This window comes from Haplochromis burtoni, unplaced genomic scaffold, assembly GCF_018398535.1.
Source record: "Haplochromis burtoni strain Fernald_Lab_line unplaced genomic scaffold, NCSU_Asbu1 Contig_838, whole genome shotgun sequence".
Taxonomy (NCBI): domain Eukaryota; kingdom Metazoa; phylum Chordata; class Actinopteri; order Cichliformes; family Cichlidae; genus Haplochromis; species Haplochromis burtoni.
Window position 1 is genome coordinate 30,097 of NW_024583199.1, and position 11,162 is coordinate 41,258.

The following is an 11,162-nucleotide window of genomic DNA, read 5'->3' on the forward strand; positions in this document are numbered from 1 at the left end:
ATTTGGAGTAGCAAGCTTGGCGGCTCGTGCCATTACGCGCTCAGTCTGCAAGCAGAGTGGTGGAGATGTGTATACGTTGAGATATTCAGCTATTTTAGCACGAGCAAAAGTTTTGGTAAGCTAACATTGCATTTTCTGTTATCTTTAAATACATGAGAGTATGTTTTCCAGTAATAGTATTAATGGCGTCTGACCGAGCGATAGGCTAGTCCTATTTTTTCCATGCTGTTTTCAAGCAGTGCTTATTGAAAGGTCATAGGAGGTTAGTAACCTAAAACAAATGTGCTGTCGACAGCTACAATGATTTCGTGCTCTTTTTGCAACAAAACGCTGAAGACGTTGAGGGGTTATGTGCTGCATTGTAGAGTTCACAGGAATGACCCCCATCATTTTTTCAAATGCGTCGGTAGTGAATGCAGGTGTACATTTATGCTTACGCAGCCTTTAAAGCCCGTTTCTATCGGGTTCACAATGTACCTGCACCCCCTATTGCTGGTAGCGCCATTTTTACAGACTTGAAATGTGCCACTACACTCTGTGAGCGCCAATTTCACACAGTGAAAGAACTTATATCCCACTTAACACAGCATATAGTGGAGGGGCGACCTGTGGCATGTCCAGTAACTGGTTGTAAAAGTATGTTCTCTGTGAAATCGTCATTTACTGCTCATATGTCCAGAAAACATAGAGAATGCTCTGTTGAAAGCATAAGCGACATGTATAGGGGGACACCTCAGTCTTCTGCTGTATTTGCAGGTGAAGATGCTCCCCAGAGCTTAAATGAGGCAACAACAAATGAAGGCACTGAACTGCCACAGAATTTCAGTGAGGCCTTCCTTAGGAATGTGTGTTTGTTTTACCTAAAACTGCAAGGACAGCTCCTCCTTCCAGCTTCAACAATACAGACAATTGTTGAAGAGATGCAAAACGTGCATGGGTTGGGCCAGCATTATGCTTTAGGTAAATTGCATTCACTTTTAAAAAATGACTTGTGCCTAACAGATGACGCTATTGTTAAAATCTGTGATTGTATTAAGGAGTCAGATCTGTTTTCTACCTGTCATAAGGGCCATAATAGATATAGAAACCCTTTGGCAAACAACCCCACTATGGGGCTGGCTGTCACAAAGTGTCAGGGTGTCATTGATGGTTAATTACTTTTTATTACAATTAACTGCAGCAGCAAGTCAGGCTTACAGTTTTTGTATTTGGTAATGTTTTACACAGAAGACTCTTCTCACACAACTCCAACACCACAGGAAGACAAATGTTTCCTGTTTTTCATACCAACTATCAGTGTCTGGTTACCCTTGTGATGTGTTTATGGGTGTTTTTTATGCTGCAAATCTTTCCAGGTCTGGCTGACTCATTGCATTTTTGGTTTTTAAATCAATCCAGCCACTAAATTGTATTTCAAAATACATGGATGCATGGAACAGAGCCATGTTTACCACTGCAGCATCCTCTGTTATTTTGTCAGCAGTGTGTAAACATCTGGGAACCAAGGACACTGGTTACTGGACCATTGGGAGAGGAGTATTGTCCCATTGTTTTCTGACTGTTTGCCATTTTTCCTCAGTCCATTTTATGAGGTTTTGCAAAGAAACAATGTTGGTGTTTCTGAATTAAGCTGCAATAGAATCATCCTTCAATTGTCCTACAAGGGGAAAATTTTGTTGTAACAGCAGCAAAAAGACACATATACAAACAGAACAGGAAACAGGACATGGAACAGAAGCACACACATTTTTTATAAATTTACATCATGGACAATAGTTACCAAAACAGAACTGTACAGTTATTAAAATGAAGGTACAGATAAGTGGATAACCCAGGTTGTAGTGTGCAAACAGAGCAGGATACTGAAAGATGTTTCAATGGTAAGACTATTTAGAATAACTTGAAATATACAGATTGTGTATCGTACCGGACTTCCTTTCTGCAGGCTTAAACCTGCATTTTTAGATGTATTTAGTGTAGTGTGGCTTGAAGGTCTGAAGCTCATTGGCATCCAGTGTTGATTTTTGGCCTTATGTCTGTGCGCATTGATTTCTCCTGATTTTCAGAATCTTTTGAAAACATTTTGCACTGTAGAAAATGAATTAGACAATACGATTTGTAGACAGGGTTTTTTGCAGATTGGTGAATCTGCTCATCTCTACATCTGACAATTTCTAAAGCCGATGAAACTCTTTAAACCTAGTAGTGTTAAAAAACAAAAAACAAAAACACAAAACAAAAAAAACAAACAAAAAAACAACAGCATGTAGCTTCATACTTGATGTGTTTAGTTGAATACTGATTGGCTAATCCGTGACATATAAAGGGAGAGAAGAGAAAGAAGCTTTAAACATCAAAGCTTTAAACCTACATCACCCATCATCAGTGCAGCAGCCATTTGTCACTGTTTCAACACTAGAAATACAAATGAAAAACTAATGAAACCATTTAGCAAATTTAAGCCATTCCTGTTATTAAAGCGCTGACTTCTTCAGCAGTGTTGAGCAAGTTACTCTGAAAAAGTAATTATAGTTACTAGTTATTTTTTCAAATAAGGTAACCGAGTTACAAGATCCTAAAAGAAATACTTGAAAAGTAACTATTGCGTTACTTTCAAAAAAAACATTTAACCCTCTGGGGTCCAGGATATAACTCGCCATTTTTTAAACTACTTTTGATGTTTCCTCTACATTTCACCTTTAAAAACTGTTTATTTGCCTTGTTTGGTATCATTCTTTTCAGCACAACCTCACGTGTCTGAATTTACAGTTATGTTTTCATTTTGACATACTTATTAACACAATTGATCTAAAATCAGACAAAAAACATAAAATCCAGAGTAGAAAAAGTTATAACTGTAACAACCACAAACATGTTTAATGAATCATATTTCATAACTTTAAATGCAAATATAAATTGTAATTTTAAAAACCTATGCACAAGTTTTGTAAACAACAAAGTTATTTGCCATTCTACCAACCGTGTGAATTTAACAAAGGACCCAAGATGCGGATATGCAGTGAAGTGAGAGAGCTTTATTGACACAGAACCCGAGTGATAACAAACAAAAGGAGAGTGTGGCGAAAAACCGAACTTAGACATAAACTACACTGGGAAAACTAAAACCTAAACAACAAACCTAAACAAGAGAGAAAGCAACTTGCAGGGGAAATTCACAGACAAGAAAACACCAAATAACACACAGGAGAACACACAGGGCACAATTTAGTTTTTACAGAATAAAATGTGAACAGGCAGGACTGACGCCTCAGTGTGTAGCTGTCCATACCTCAACGTTACAAAAGCACAACCGCTGTCCACACCCCAACCACACCTCACCTCACAGTAAATGATCATTTCCATTTTAAGCATTTCCAAATAATCATTTTCCATACTGCCAGTATAAATATACACAGTATACTGCATCACTACAATATACATGTTTTACACACTCCTTTTGTTGTTGACATTTACAGGCTGTGTGCAAAAGGCCACACTCTCCGTCCTACTAGAGCAAATGAAGCTTCGAGAAGCTTTGCGCTGGGGTGAACCAATTGGATGACAAGCTTCAGTGCTTCATCTGCCCATCACTACACAAAACCCAAGTGATAACAAACAAAAGGGGAGTGTGGCAAAAAACACAAGTTAAACTGAAACCTAAACAACAAACCTGAACACAAGAGAAAGCAACTTGCAGGAAGAATTCACGGGATGACGGCGGGAGATTCACAGACAAGAAAACACCAAATAACACAGACAAAGCAGCAACAGGCAGGAGAACACACAGGGCTTAAACACACACAGCAGTAATCAGGGGATGGGAGACAGGAGGGACGCACACCTGGGTGAAATCACAACTGACGAGGCACGGGAAACGTAAACTGAACACACTCACATAAGACAAGGACCTTCAGAATAAAACAGGAAACTAACAGACACAGAGAATCAGACAAGACACTGCACTAAACAGACAGACTCACAAGCAGACAGTGACACCATGGACAGACAGAGGGAACACAGAGAAGTGGGAGCAGGCAGGCACAAAACAAACCCCTAACGAATGGCAAACCGAACCCAAAGACATAACAGAACAAACAAGAACAAAGAATAATATAAAGAAACACAAAACACTGAGCCGTCAGACTCAGGACCATGACAATTACCCTTTATAACCATTTCAAACTATTTACAGAACAATCAGCTGTTCTGCATTCAATAAGATGCCACACAAATTATTTGTGCCACTCCCAAAATTTGAATGTCACATCTTCAGAGATGGAATCCAGCTTCACCCTTCGGGACATCCAGTCACATTACAAACATCTAATCATTCATTAGATCCATCATTCCAGCCACACTGTATCATCGTATCTCTGTCTAGCTGACGTAGAAGATTTAACACCAAGTTTAAACTTTACAATCAGATCATCATTTTTCCTTTGTCATTCATAACAGAATTCCCATCACATATAAATATTCGGTCATCACTTCATGTTTCACTAAGGCTACGTCCACACATACCCGGGTATTTTTGAAAACGCAGATTTTTCTATGCGTTTGCACCTTTCGTCCACACGTAAACGGCGTTTTTGGTCACTGAAAACGGAGATTTTTAAAAACTCCGGCCAGGGTGGATATTTTTGAAAACTCAGTTTTTGCTTTACGTGTGGACGAGAAAAACGCAGAAAACGCAGCGTCAAAGGTGTGCGCATTTTTGACGTCACACTGTGCGCCACGTTATTGTTTCGGTGAAATGAATTTCTACAATACTGTTACTGTTAATTCTACTCTCTGCAGTGTTTAAATGCTTACATATACACACAGTTACTGTCCTCCACACATACGACTCGGTTCTGCTTCTATGCCCCAGCTTTGTTTACTTTTTCCCACCGAGGCTTCTAGACTTCTGATTGGCCAACATTTCTGCACGGTTAGGAATCTAGCGCCACCTGCTGCTTTGGCATGTTCATAGCAGCGTTTTCCTTCATTTCTGCCTTTATGTGTGGACGGGATTATTTTTTAAAACGAAAACGGAAAATCTCCGTTTTCAAAAATACCCGTGTACGTGTGGACGTAGCCTCAGTCTCTGTAATTCTATTTCAATTAGATTTGTCTTTAGCACATTTTCAGATAAACATTCATTGTAACATAATCCCTTTTTGATTCAAATACTCAGGATTGCATTTTTTTTTAAAACTCTGTTTGTTATTCACTGTTTATTTCATACAACTTTTTTATGAAATCGATTTAAAAGTCGGGCATTCATTGCGATCAGTGGATCTAGCCACTAACACACACACACACAACAATGGCATTAGAACAGTCATTTTTACTACTCAAACAACTTTTCTCATTAATATGTCGATCAAACTTAGATTTTAGGGAAAAGGGGAAAAGTTCTGTTTTAGCACTCTGATCATTTTTAATCACATTAGGCTGAACATTAAGACTTTTTATCCCCTCTCAGCTGTGACGACAAGGAGCGCCCACTCTGTCAAGGTGTATAACTTGTCTGTGGTCGCTTGCGTTGTTTCTGGAGCTGCGTCACTGTGTCAACTGTGTCTTTCAGGCGGATTCGTTAAATAACGGCATGGTGTCTGTGTTTTCTACAGGGTGGAAAATGTTTTTGTCAGAAACCAAAGAATTGTGTCTGTACAGAGCAAACTTATTATATTTAAATTGGAGTGAAAACCAAAATGAACTGTTTAACTGAATGAAAATAGACAAGACTTGAAAAATGAAAATCCAAGAAATGAACATAAAATAAAGATACACTGGAAATGGTTCGACTGTTTAACTTGAGCCTGAGGAGTCATTTACTGAGCTGTCTACAGGACAGTGGGTGTTTTGTGATCTTCTAAAGTTGTATTTTGAACTGTGTACTTCTGGACCCTGTTACAGGAAGCATGCTGAGTTAAGTACATGGATGACTAGAAGAGGAAAAGATTCATCAGAGGAGCTCTGATAACATGATTCACCATGGCAACATGTAAAAAAGAACTAAACCTACCAACGGGCTGTAACACCTCATTTTTTGTAGAGCAATTCATTATTTCTGTCATTACTGGAATAAAATGCTTCCCCAGTTTAAATATTTATAATTTGATTTCATTTCTGCCTCACTCATATATGATGGTCGTCTTACAACATCTCTGCTATAGAGATGTTTTACTGAGTTACTGTTAATGGTCCAGACTTCAACTGTACTAACTATTTCAGGTTTAGCTGAATCAGAATCAGAATCACTATACTTTATTAATCCCTAAGGAAATTACCTGTCCACAGAGTCACAGAGTTAAAAGGATGGAGACCACAGGGGCGATCGTGGCCCAAGAGTTGGCAGTTCATCTTGTAATCGGAAGGTTGCCGGTTCGAGCCCCGGCTCGGACAGTCTCGGTCATTGTGTCCTTGGGCAAGACACTTCACCTACCTACTGCCTACTGGTGATGGCCAGAGGGGCCGATGGCGTGATACATACACAGGATGGTGATGAGTCTGCATACCGGCAGGAAGTTGAGCGGCTGGTACTCTGGTGCAGTCAGCACAATCTGGAGCTGAACACTCTTAAGACTGTAGAGATGACAGTGGACTTCAGGAGACATCCCTCAACTCTGCTCCCCCTCACCATATCAGACAGCCCTGTGTCAACTGTGAAGACCTTCAAGTTCCTGGGTACAACCATCTCCCAGGACCTGAAGTGGGAGACCAACATCAACTCCATCCTCAAAAAGACCCAGCAGAGGATGTACTTCCTGAGACAACTGGGGAAGTACAGTCTTCCACAGGAGCTGCTGATCCAGTTCTACACTGCGGTCATTGAGTCTGTCCTGTGCTCCTCCATCACAGTCTGGTATGGAGCAGCCACTAAACAGGACAGGAGCAGACTGCAGCGGACTGTACGGGCAGCAGAAAGGATCATCGGTGCCCCCCTGCCCTCCATCCAGGATCTGTACCTCTCAAGAACCAGGAAACGGTGTGTGTGTGTGTGTGTGTGTGTGTGATTTACATTGCTGTGCTTGAGAGCCACCATCTACCGGAACCAAATTCCCTGTATGTGTCTGCACATATACTTGGCCAATAAACACGATTCTGATTCTGATTCTGATATTCGCTGTTCTGTCGCCTGTGCAGCTGTGGCTACAACTGTAGCTTGCATTCACCAGTGTGTAAATGAATAGTGGAATTGTAAATGCAATCCATCATTATTATAAGATAAGATAGATCTTTTTTGGCGTTTATTGGTATCTCTCCCGATTGCAGCTCTAGGTTTTTACATTCAACATTCTTTGGATAGGAAAAAGGGGAAATAAGAGGACTGGGAGGTTCTGAAAAGTAACTTGTTTAATTTGCTACACTCTGAGCTTTGATAGTAACTTTATTATTGAGGAAATAAAACTGTTATTCTGGCAGTTCTGGTGCAGCAGGAGGGTAGGAGTCAAATAACATGCATGAATATTTTATACAGTAACACATTGTGGCCAATCTCTAAAGTGATTAAAATGAACTCCAACCATCACCAGCGCAATATTAAAAGCCTCATTATGAGCTATGAGATATAAGATATTTCAACCCTCTGCTCGCTTGGTAGATGCATAAGAAGTGTTGCATGGAGCTGGGTCAAAGCAAGCCCTGAACCCTTAATGTGAGAGTTTCAGTGAAAACAGGAACAGCAGAGACCTCTAGTGGTCACTGGGAAGATCATCATCATCAAATCAGTGAAGGTTTTTAGTATATTGCAGTGAAAGCGACTTTAGTTGATCTTATGAGAGCTGCGTGGTGAATTAAGGAGTGTTGGTGTGTTTACCTTGTGCAACTTCATCAAGTTCATAGTTTTGAGCCTGCAAAAGAGTTTTACGAATTAGTAAAAACGCCATGTCAAATTATATGTGTAGATCCATCTGTTCAAGTAAGGAACAGCTTAAGACATTTATCTTGTTTCTGCACACAAATGTATTTTAGGGTTTATAGTTAACTTTTAACTAAACTACAACATCATATGTTAAAGTTATTGATAGTGAGCTGCAGTCATATGATGGTGACCTGGATGACTGTGCAGATCAAAACGCAAGAAAAAATAATTCCGCCATTTCAGACTGACAGAGTCTGGCAGCTGTAACATCTGTATATAACAGAGCCTTTTACCTGCTGATGTGCTGCTGCTTGATGATGCTGTCCCCCTCTGCTGGAGCTCCCCTCACTGATCCAGTTGATCTGCTGGTTGGTTGCTTCTGGTTTTTGATGTTTTGCATTACTGATCATTTGTTGAGCAACGTTAAAACAGCCGTCCCAGTCTTTCCTTTTTATGTTGCTCGTGATTTCTTTAGTCAGAGTTTCATTTGCTTCTTTCCTCAAAAGCTCCTCCAGAACTTTTTTCTCTTCTTCCAAAATCAGTTTGTAGTAAAAAGTTTTCTTGTTGCACCAACTGTATTTTTTTTTAAACCATTTTCTCCACCCACTCCAAGTCATGAAGAAAGCGACAACAGTCATGCTGAGGAGCAGAGAGTAACCAGCAAGCTGAAAAAGAAGCAACAAACATGCAAAACATAACAGCATTAATGTGTGTTTGCTGTAATTTCATTAAAAAAGCAGAATAAGCATAGAGCAAGAAAGTCCTCACCCTTGACTTGATTTCCACTTCAGCTTTTCGAGCTTCTTGTTCGGTTGTGAGGTTCTTAGATTTGCAGAACAGCTTACTCGTGTTTTCATCAATGTTACAACAACCATACCAGTCCGTGAAAATCAACAATGCTACAATCCACAGCAGGCTGATTAGAAACGCTCTGATAACGCGCTTGAGTACAAGGCATAAAAACGTAGATGGATGTTTCGCGGTGCTCCGAAATGTCTGGTCTATCAGGAGCATCAGGAAAAATACTAAAAAAAAAGGCACGACGACGATTTCATTACATTCAAAAGTTCTGCAAGCGCACGTCGCGGTCTGCAGAAGAACAGTGGCAATGAACACCCCGACGACTGTCGCGACGGTGCCGATTTTTCCAGGACCAACTGCAGAAAGCAGGAGGTTTTTCCACATCTTGAACAGTTAGGTGCCTGCTGAGGCTTCAGCTTCTGTCATGTAAAATTACACCAGGTATCACAGTCTCTTTGAAATTCAGCTTAATATCTCAGTCCAATTGCAGCCATGAAATGAGCCCTCTGTTCGGTGGCAGGATGCAAACGCAACGTGACGTTATGAGTTTTAACTGCAATCACTTCAGAATAATTAAAAGTTTCGTGTCAACGAAAGTCACTCTTGTTCTACTTCACTTAATACTGTGAGGAGATGGCGTGTCACCGCAGACTTTTTTTTAATTAAAAAAATAAAAACGAAATGTCCAAAGCACTCAAACAGCGAGCGGGTACAGATCAAGCTGAGGTGTAAGGTGACAAAATGTGTGATTATGTGGGCGTATTCACCTTGTGTGACTGACTGTAGGCACAAAATCTGTTTCCTGTTTTTCGTACCAGCTATCACAGTCTCCGGTTACCTGTTTGTTGTGTTCATAGTTTTCGTTACTCCTTAGCAATGTAATAGGCCTGGTTGACCTATTACATTGTTGGTTTTGAAATCAATCCATGTCTTTTATACCATAAAGTTAAATTTAAGAGAGGAAAAATTAAAGTAGACTGTCTCCCTGCAAATGCTTTTCACAGAGGATAGAGGGTCCTGATTACCAGCGATTATGGGTATTCTGATAATATTCAACTGTCATAACACTGTGAGTTTCCTCCTCTCTCTAACTTTCCATTACTCTTTAGGCCTCATATCATTTTTAATTTCTTTTACTTGCAGCTTGACAAGTCAAGTTAAAATGGAAAAGGTCTTATATAAAAGAAAGGGACAACAATCGAAAACATGATAAGTTTAGTTGTTCATTCCTCTTTCATTTGCTGCAGTCTCAGTAAATCATGAATGCCTGTATTTTTTGAGGATAATAAAAGTCCAGTTCCCTAACAATCAAACACAACATGATGCCATGAGGTGTTTTCAACAGCACTCACTTCAGGATCATTTGGACTGTCATGCAAAAAGCATTTCAAGCTTTTTGTTTAACAAGACATTTAATAAAGTTTTATAATCCTATAAATTCAATCAGTGCAACCAAGGTGCGTTGGCTTTAGGTACAGCTATTCAAACTGCAACTAATGCATTCAAATACAGTAGTTTGGCCATAGATCTCATTATTTATTCATGACCCTAACCCCTTTTTTATGTACTTCAGGCATGTATTGACAGGTGTCCTTCTCCTGTAGATAAAACAGAAAGCTTAATGACATACTTTAACCTGCATCAGTCTCACTCGAATCCCCAGAGTTTAAATATCAGAGCACAGAGGGACAATGAGAACCTGTATGAGCTCAGAAACCCCAACAGTAAAGATTGAGCCACAGTGGATATTAGAGTGTTATTGTGTTGAGCTATTTCTAGACAACATGTTTCATGCAAGTTTCTGTAATTGTATAGAAAAAAGAATTGACCAGAGCAGTATAGAGTGCATATTTCAAAGAAGCTGCAACAGTAGAATACAAATACATTTCCTTAAGTGAAACGCAGGAGAGAGTTGGTGCCAAGATAAACTAACAGGATGTGATGCACAAATTTGTATAAATATGTGAGACAGTAAACATTTGGCGTGAGAACCTTGAATATAAACCACAAGTCTTCCGTTTTTGCACATTGTTTTTCTCTTTTTTCTTGTTATTGCCAGCATGTGTTTTCGCGGCTTGAATTCAGCTGTTGTTCCAGGTTACAAATTATATCAATGAAATAATTAGGCTAGAAACTAAAAAGTAATTTATTAGTTGCAAATTTTCTGTCAATGCAAAAAAAAGTGCATGCAGGTAAAGGAACATATGTGTTCAGTGTAGGAAATCTACAGTTACTAAAAACACAAATTAAAAAGGAAACCCATTGAACTATTTTGTCATGAATGGGCACAAATGGGAGGCTTTCCTGGGATTGCAAGTGCAGAACCAGACCAATGAGTAAAGAGGGGTGTGAAGCAGATCATCACTCACAGGTACTACAACAGATACACTGAAGACAGTGACATTGCGCTGATGGAGCTGGACACCAGAGTCAGCCTAACCCAGCACATCAGACCCATCTGCCTGCCTTCCTCCACCTACTTCTTTCCATCAGGCCAAGAGGCTTGGATCAC

General features: G+C 39.8%; 1 long non-coding RNA gene across 3 annotated transcripts in view; it reads right to left on the minus strand.

Annotated features, from left to right (window-relative positions):
• LOC102298431 overlaps positions 1-9,400 on the minus strand; it is a 12,257-nt gene extending 2,857 nt beyond the window's left edge. Inside the window, exons 1-4 of one of the 3 annotated variants that reach the window (XR_006053335.1) lie at positions 8,618-9,399; positions 8,143-8,514; positions 7,805-7,838; positions 5,457-5,606 (exon numbers count right to left, since the gene is read on the minus strand). This is a non-coding gene — a long non-coding RNA (uncharacterized LOC102298431). Of the gene's footprint in view, positions 1-5,456; positions 5,607-6,647; positions 6,693-7,804; positions 7,839-8,142; positions 8,515-8,617 lie in introns of those variants that run through there. The other 2 variants (XR_006053337.1, XR_006053336.1) reach the window with 2 other exon arrangements.
• Positions 9,401-11,162: the final 1,762 nt, after the last annotated feature.